Genomic DNA, 9,506 nt, shown 5'->3' on the forward strand with positions numbered 1-9,506 from the left:
CTTCATAGTATTCTATTATTATCCTTTTGATTTCGTTTGGTTCCTTTGTGAAATCGCCCATGTGGTTTCTAATACTCGTTATTTGTGTCTTCTCTCTCTTTTCTTTTGTTAGTTTTGCTAATGGTTTGTCAATTTTATTAATGCTTTCAAAGAACCAGCTTCTTGTCCTGTTGATTCTTTCTATAGTTTTTCTGTTTTCTCTCTCATTTATTTCTGCTCTTATCTTTATTATTTCTTTTCTTTTGGTGACTGTAGGTTCCCTTTGTTTCTAATTGTTGGAGATGCTGTGTTAATGTGTTAATTTAGATTCTTTCTACTTTTTTGGATGTGCACATTTATTGCAATAAATTGTAACTCTCAGAACCGCTTTCACCGAGTCCCAAAGATTTTGGTATGCTGTGTTTTCATTCTCGTTTGTTTCTAGGAACTTTGTGAATTCATGTTTTATTTCTTCTTTTACCCGGTCGTTTTTCAGCAAGGTGTTATTCAGTTTCCATGTATTTGACACTATTTCCTTGGTCCTCTTATTGTTGATTTCTAGTTTTATAGCATTGTGATCTGAAAAGATGCTTGGTGGTATTTTGATGTTTGTAAATTTTTGGAGGCTTGCTTTGTGACCTAACACATGGTCAATTCTGGAGAATGTTCCATGTGCACTGGAGAAGAATGTATATTGTGCTGTTGTTGGGTTGAATGCTCTGTACACATCTATGAGGTCAAGTTGGTTGACTGTGTTGTTTAGTTCCTCTGTAACTTTGTCGAGCTTCTTTCTGGTTGTTCTGTCCCTTTTTGAAAGTGGCATATTAAAACCTCCCACTGTAATTGTAGATTCATTCATTTTTTTCTTCAATTGTAGTAAGGTTTGCTTCATGTATGTTGGTGCCGTTTCATTGGGAGTGTAGATATTTATTATGGTTATGTCTTGTTGCTCAATTGACCCTTTGATCATGAGATAGTGTCCTTCTTTATCTCTTATGCTGGTTTTTGTCTTAAACTTTACTTTATTGGAGATTAATATTGCCACTCCTGTTTATTTATTGTTGCAGTTAGCTTGGTATATTTTTTTCCATCCTCTAAGTTTTAGTGTGTTTTTGTCTTTGTGTGAAGGTGTGTGTCTTGCAGGCAGCATATTGAAGGGTCTAGTTTTCTTATCCATTCTGCCACTCTCTGACTCTTCACTGCTACATTCAGTCCATTGACAGTCAATGTAATTATCGATAGGTATGAATTAATTTCTGCCATTATGTTAATTTTTTGGTGGTGCTGTTCTTTCCTTTGTTTTGCATTCCTTCTTGTGCTGAATTTGTGGTTTTGTTTTGTTGTTGTTGTTGTTTTTTTGTGGTATTTCTTGTCGGTTTCTTTTTAGTTTTCATGTTTGCTTGTTCTGCTTGGAAGTTCATTTTCTTGGTAAGTTGTGAAGTATTAACTTTCTTTGGCATTACCTTATAGTCTATTATCTTTTCTCTCCGTTTGAAAAAATCTATTGTATCCTGTAATCTACCTGACATCCTCACCACCTGGATCTCTGTTCCTACATTTATCCCTTCTTTGACATTGATATTATGACCTCCCAACTCCTTTGAATTTGTTATTGTAGTTTTGTTCTGTTCTGGAATCTGCTATCTGTTGACCAGGTGGTGTTGCCATCCTGTCAATCTCTGGTTGTTGTCTGTTCTTGTTGGTTTCCAGTCCAAAAAACTCCCTTTAGGATGTTTTGCAGTGCTGGATTGGTTTTGATAAAATGTCTTAGATTCTGTTTATCCTGGAATGTTTTGATTGCATCATCATATTTGATTAATAGTTTTGCTGGATAGATGATTCTTGGTTGACAGTTTTTTTTTCTTTCTTGTAGGCTTTTGTATATGTCTCCCCATTGCCTTCTTGCTTGCATGGTTTGTGCTGAATAGTCAGAGCTTAATCTGATTTGCTTGCCTTTGTAAATGACACATCTCCTCTCCCTGGCTTCATTTAGGATTCTCTCTTGTCTTTGATTTTTGGAGACCTTGATTATTATATGTCTTGGTGATTTTCTTTTGGGGTCTATCTTTCCTGGGATACGTTTGGCTTCTTGAATGTTTGTCTTCTCATCTTTCAAGATGTTAGGGTAATTTTCTTCCAGAAGCTTTTCAACTATCTCCTCTGTGGACTTCTCTAATTCTTCCTGTTCCGGAATGTCAATAATTCTTTAGTTATTCCTGTTCATTTTATCCAGCATGAATCTTAGACTCTCTTCAGATTTTTTTTTATCATTTTTTTCAGCTTGCTCTTCTATCTTAGCAGTATTGAGAGATTTGTTTTCCAGATTGCTGGTTCTGGCTTCCATCTTTTCAGTTCTGCTCCTTTCCTCTTTCAGTGTATTATCCATTTCCGATATTTTATTATTAAACATCTGGACCTCTTTTTGCAGGTTTTGAATTGTTTCCAATGCTGTATCAATCTTGTTTGATTGCTCTTATAGTACCTTTCTGACTTTTTCTTTGTTTTCCTCCACCCCTTTTTGGACCATTTGAATTTGTTTTCATATCATTCTTCTGAATTCTTTCTCAGGAAAATCCAAAACCTGCTCTTCCTCTTCTGGGTATCCTTTGTCTGTCTCCAGTGCATTTGTCTCAGTTGCATTTGCCTCAGTTACTCATTTCTGTTTTTGGACATGTTTTGAGATTGTTTGTTGTGTTTGAGATCTTTTGTTTGTCATTTCCTGTAGTTATGTGGGGTTTTTAATGCTTAAATAGGTGTTTGTTGTTGTGTTATTAAGCTTACTGGGTGTCTCCTGATGGATAATCAGGAGATAGGCTTCCCTTTTTGCATGTAATGTTTATCAGTTGTTATTGGCTCTTTTCTCAATGGTGGAATATTATGGAGTATGCTTGTAGCTTGGCTGTATGGTCACGATCGCTGACTCTTCTTGGGTAATGTAGGGAGAAAAAGCTCCCACCTCCATGAAAATGTGTGATCAAAAGGCCCCAAAAGCAGAAGCAATATAGAAGCAGAGCCAAGAACCTCCACTTTGAAACAAAAATAAAACTGTCTGACTGTTCAGTTGCCTTGCTACATAGCCAGTGTGTGTGCACCGTAGAAGCCTCCAGTAGTGGGTGGGGGTGTCCACTCACTCAGGCCCCTCATCTAGTCACCACTGTAGATGTGTGCAGATAGATATTGAGAAGTTAATGGGAGAAAGATTGTTTACTATTTTTGTTCCTGAAGGTCAGTTATGTATCTGTGTGTGCACAGTGTAATTCTAGAAATAGTTGTGTCTTTTTATGTTTGGGTTTTACAGATTGTTCATATTGTTTGTCAGGCCAAACCTGCTTTTATTCTTGTTGGCTATGCAGGGGATAATAGTCCCGCACAAGTTAACTTTAGGGCTGGGATCCACAGGCAGAAGTCAAAAGCAGCAGCCAAAAAAATTTGCCCTTGGACCATTGAGGCTCTTTCTCTTTGTACCATGGGAACGCTGTTGTCTCAATGCTGAACTTTTTTTTTGGGATGCGTACCCACCCACCTGAAGGCATCTGGGCTGGGCAAAGAATGCACAACAGGGAAGAGGAGGAAAAAAAATGTGTAGAAGCCATCCACACCTCGTTTTGCAAATGTCACTGTGCCGCCTTTAGTGCTGGTTCCCTGTGCTGGTCTGTCTGTAGCTCCGCCCTCTCACTTCCGCCTGGGTGGGATGGCCACCAAGGGAGTCTTGTGTCTTTACCGATTTCTAAATTGCAATGTTTTCTTTTATACCATGATCTTTCCACTGGCGTTGTGGAAAACTGATGCCCTGACCCTTTTGTTAGATCCAGAGCTCTGGTGCAGCTTCGTGAGAGCCGCGTCTCTGGGGTTCAGCCCCTTCCCCACGGAGCCTGTCTTACCTGACTCTGCTCAGCTGCTTTCAAACCAGAAGTCCCTACTTTGGTCTTTTTGTATGGTTTATAACTTGTTCCTTCCATAAGTTTTGTATATGTTTTCTACTAGAAGTTTCATTTCCTAATTCCAAAGCAACTTAACTATTTTTTGAAAGGCTTCTATTTATAAACCATTGCAATGTAGTTAATTAGTACGGCCCTCTGTCCTTAGTTCTCCAGTTTGTGATGGAGTGTAAACCGTAACCTCTGTGCCTGTGGTTGTAGACACATTTTGGAGTGAGTTGTCCATTATATTAATGAGGCAGGATTGTGGTGGGATATATCAAGTCACCATTCTAAGTTTCCTTGGGGGTATGGTTTGTAAAGTATCCATCAATTTGATATCTTGTGAACACAACAACTAATTCCTTATTTTAAGCTCTTCCTTAGTCATCAAACGGTTGTGTCCCGCTTAATTTAGAAAAGTAAGAGAATAGGGCTGCAGAGTTGGCTGGGATCAGATCTGGCTCACCTAACCAAAATGTCCTGCCTTAAAAAAAAAAAAAAAAAAAAAAAATTTATGCCCTGCCTTTTTGACAATATGTGGGTGAAAACACACCTCCATCAATGCCCTTGTTGTTAAGTTCTGTTGAGTCACTTCAGACTCTTAGTGACCCTATATAGGGTTTCCGAGGAGCAGCTGATGGATTTGAACCACCGACCATGTGGTTCTAATCGACCTTTCAGTACAGTGCTTATCCTACAGTGCCACACTAGGACGTGGGCAAAATGTCATCTTTGTGGCCTTCCTTCCTGAGTATGCCAGGAAGACTAGTTTTTGTACTGAATCATCCTGATGAATGCCAATCAGATGCCAGTTACTGCCTTAAATGACCCCTGGTCCAGGACTTGGTGATGTGAGTCCCAGATACCAGTGCACACCTTTTTTTCCCCCAGCTCTGTAGCTGTGCTGCCAAAAGAACCAATAGATCCGTTTTGGAAGAAGTGCAGTCAGAGTGCTCCTTGGGGGCCAAGATGGTCAGACTTCATCTCTCATACTTTGGACATATTGTCAGGAGGGACCGGTCACTGGAGAAGGATATCATGTTTGGTAAGGTGGAGGGTCAGAGAAAAAGTGGAAGACCCTCAATGAGATGGATTTGCCAAGTGGCAGCATCGATGGACTGAAGCATGGCAACAATAGTGAGGTTGGCCCAGGATCAGGCAGTGTTTCATTTTGCTGTGCATAAGGTTGCTGTGAGTCAGTACTAATTTGATGGCACCTAACAACAACTACAACTGTGCTGAGCAACTTTGGCAAAACTTGCTCTCTTTCTCTGGATTCTGCATCTGATTTGTCTATGTCTGACCTCTTGTTCTTGGGACTTAAGCCACTGGCATATCACCTGATTTGCCAGCTTCTGCAGCCGGTGAGTCAATGACCAATGCCTGATATGGTGTGAATGAACTGAATCCCCAAGACTGACTTCTAAACTGTGGACTTGGGCTTTTCAAGCTTCCACAACTGTGTGAGCCATTTCCTTATTCATGAGTTCTCTGAGAGGTTATGTAGAACTGAAGAGCACCAGGACATGAGGTAGAATACTTAGGGAGGACTGGTGGTTGATATTAGGAATTATGGAGTGGTGAAGCATTTTGGAGGTGCCTGGACAATTGGGATAGCTCTAACTTCCACTTCATAGGGACCAGCCTCATGTTCATTCATCTACAAGAAATTTAGTCTTGAAACCATATATAAATATAGCATTATTGGTAATATACATACACATAGCTGTTATCACAAATAAAAAAGCCTCTAGCATGGATATTTTTCTTAGTTTCACAGTCTGTTGTATAGTTAATAAATTATCACTTGGTGTTTGAGTTAAGAAAAAGGCATATCATACTTCAGACATATTATCAGGAGAGACCAGTCCGTGGAAAAGGACATCATGTTTGGTAAAGTGGAGGGTCAACAAAAGAAGGAAGACCCCCAATGAGATGGATTGGCACAGTGGCTGTAGTAATGGGCTCAAGCATCGCAATGATTTTGAGGATGGCACAGGCCTAGGCATCGTTTTGTTTTGTTCTGCACAAGGTCGCTATGAGTTGGAACCAAGTTGACAGCACCTAACAACAACTTGAATTAACTAACATTTTTTTTTTTAATAAGCAATAAGATTTTATTTAATTACTATGGAAACAAAAATCCCCATCATCACAGGTCCAGATGAATACACGTCCATCCTGGGAGCAGCTGGCGATGGTGCTGGTTGGCAGACCAATGGAGGGGGCCCAGGCCACATCTCGGACCCAATCACTATGCGCTTCCAGTTTCTGCTCTTCCCTCCACTGACCGTCGTCCTCCTCCTTCCACAGCTTGATGAGGTTGTCACAGCTGCCAGAGGCAAACTTCTTGATGTAGTTGGGTTTCTGCCCTGATGGCTGGTCTATGAGGTTTCCAGGTACAACAGCAGGTGCCCAGCTGACAGCATTGCAGCCAATAGTGTGAGCATTGTTGATCTTCTTCACTTCCCACTGGCCTTCTCCAGTGTAGGTCAGCAGGGAAATGGCCCCGTCGGAGCTCCCGGAGGCCAGGATCAGCCCATAGTCGTGGGGTGCCTAGCACACAGAGTTCACTGAGGAGTCATGTCCTGTGTATTCGTGGGTCTTCTTCCAGGTGCCTGTCTCCTCTTTCCAGATGACGACTTTCCAGTCATAGGAGCAAGAGACCAGGATGTTGCCGTACATGGGGTGAGCCCAGGCTACTTGCCACACAGGACCCTCATGACCCCTGAGGTCGGCAATGAGGATCTGCCCTCCATTTCGCACATTGAAGATTTTGATGGAATTGTCGGACGAGCAGGTTGCCAGGCAGTTGCCATAGTAGTCCATCTGGGCATCAAGAATCATGTCCTCATGGGAAGTGTCCACGGTGTTAATTACTGACACCATGACTGCGACGGTGGCAGCTCCCGGTCTCAGACCTTAACTAACTTTTAAATAGGCTTAAAACTTTGCTTTTTAAATCTGTCTAATTTCCACTTTGGGTGATAGAGAAAAACAATTCAGTATTAGCAAGAAATGAGAAACCCAGTGCTGAATGTTTATGCTTTTCTCTTTATTTTACACTGGAAGGATACTGATGATTAGAACAACCCTGAAGGAGATGATATTCCTCAGTTAGGAAATGGTTTCCTTAAAAAAAAAAAAAAAAAAAAATCAGTATAACAAAGTTGGAAAAATTTAAAACATAGTAACTATGTTGTTGTCGTTACGTACCATTAAGTTGCTACTGACTCACAGTGGCCCCAAATACTGAACACTGTCCATTCCTACACCATCCTTATAATTTTGAGTTACTATGTTTGAGTCTATTGTTGTAGGCACTGTGTTAATCCGTAATAATATAATTAAATTTAATTATTCCACAAAGGATGAATCCTATTTCTTTCTTTTTAAAAATTTTTTTATTGTGAATTGAGTGAAGGTTAACACACAACAAATTCTATGCTTTGATTCATCTCAATGATTACAATCCCCTCCCTGCAACCACAGTTATCCTACTGCCTCCCTGTGCCTTCCCTTTCACATTTTATATTTCATAAATAAAGAAAACATATTTGATGTCTACATAAGAAAACAGAATATACATATTCATATAAGTGTCCTAAGGCCATATTATTCAAGCTGGTGGAACTGAAGAAAAATTCAAGTCTTGACTTGCAGTATTGAAAGATCCTATGGGCAAAATATTGAATGATGAAGATAGCATCAAAACAAGATGGAAGGAATACACAGAGTCACTGTACCTAAAAGAAATGGTTGCTGCTAACCATTTCAAGAGGTAGCATATGATCAAGAACCAATGATACTGAAGGAAAAAGTCCAAGGTGCCTTTGCATTGACAAAGAACCAGACTCTAGGAATTGATGGAATACAGATAGAAAAATTTCAGTAAACTAATGTGGCACTGAAGGCACTCATTCATCTATGCGAAGACATTTGGAAGACAGCTACCTGGCTAACTGACTAGAAGAGATCCATATTTGTGGCCATTCCAAAGAGAGGTGACCCAACAGAATGTGGAGTCATTGGACAATATTGATATTCCATACAAATAAAATTTTACTAAAGGTAATACAAAAACAGCTACAACTTTTTATTGTGAATTGAGTGAAGGTTTACAGATCAGATCATCAGTTTTACATTCAACAAATCATACACTGTTTCATCTCAATGATTGCAATCCCCTCCATGTAACAAGTTACCAAACTTCCTGCCTGTGGTTCTTATTTCATTTCACCTTCCTTCCCACCTTACCTATTTGCTGTTTGGATGAAACCAGAGACAGAGGCAGAGGTGATGGCATGGAGAGACAGAGCAACTGAGGACTCTAGACTCATGGAAAGAGAAAGGCTGGTAGTGAGATTCTCCCTTCCTGTTTAAGAGATGGCTCATTTTAGAACTATGTTAAAGTTACAAGCTTTCACAACTAATTTTGTTAACAATTACTCACAATTGAACCATATAATCCTCAGCATCTTCCCTCAGATCCATCAGGAAAATGTTTGGTGGGAGTTTACAAAGACTGTGACTAGGAGAGACACTAGATAATTCACTAAAGGAACAAAACACAAACTTATATAAAAAAATAGATCAGGCTTACTGGCCAGACAAAGAGTGGAGGAGCCTGAGACATTGGCCACCCGTCAGGTTTGGAAAGGAACTCACCTTCATGACTCAATTTTCATCCAAACTGCAAATAGGTATATAGGGGAACAACAATACTAGTAAGATATGCTCACCATGGAAAGACCAACCATTCAAAATCAAAAGGGCAACCCTTACCTAAGGACAAAGTTCAGAAGGATTGGGAAGGAGGGTGGAATGGAAATAAGAATCACAGGGAGGAAGTGGGGTAACTTGTTACATGGAGGGTCTGCACTCATTGAGATGAAACAAAGTGCATGATTTGTTGGATGTAAAACTGATGATCTGATCTGTAAACCTTCATTCAATTCACAATAAAAAGTGTCAAAAAACAAAAAAATCATCACACTGCAAGTCACCCCTGACTCTTCTAGACATTCTTTCATACTTGATGGATTCACTTTCCCACATATCATTTTAACTGGAAATTTGTAAGCCAGTTACTTCATGCATTTTTGTTGTTGTTGTTGTTGTTGTTAAGTGTGATTGAATCAGTTCTGATTCATAGCAGCCCTGTATAGGGTTTCCCAGGAGTGGCTGGTGGGTTTGAACAATTGACCTTACAGATAGTAGTCCAGTGCTCCTCTCATTTAGATATCTAATTGCTTGTCTCTATCAACCCAGTCCTGGTATGGTGCTATAGGATATGCACTGGATGCTAACTACAAGTTCAGAGGTTCAAACATACTATCCACTCCTCGGAAACCCTATACAGGGTTTCTATGAGTCAGAACTGACTTGATGGCACTTATCAACAAATCAACCCAGTGCTCCAAGGAGACAAGCATATTCTTTGATGTAAAGAATCCACTGTTCCTGCTGGAACATTTGCATCTGCATTCACAAGCAAAGTCCTTTCCAGAATAATCCATTAAAATTGCATCAGTTAATACTAGCTCACAGTATCAGACTTCTCTCTGTCTTCACTAGTTTGCATTCTGGTGAATTCAGCCCTAGTTC

General features: G+C 40.0%; 1 pseudogene; it reads right to left on the reverse strand.

Annotated features, from left to right (window-relative positions):
• Positions 1-6,020: 6,020 nt before the first annotated feature.
• On the reverse strand, positions 6,021-6,788 carry LOC102824527 (annotated as a pseudogene).
• Positions 6,789-9,506: the final 2,718 nt, after the last annotated feature.

The sequence above is a fragment of the Chrysochloris asiatica genome, unplaced genomic scaffold (genome assembly GCF_000296735.1).
Source record: "Chrysochloris asiatica unplaced genomic scaffold, ChrAsi1.0 scaffold00190, whole genome shotgun sequence".
Taxonomy (NCBI): Eukaryota; Metazoa; Chordata; class Mammalia; order Afrosoricida; family Chrysochloridae; genus Chrysochloris; species Chrysochloris asiatica.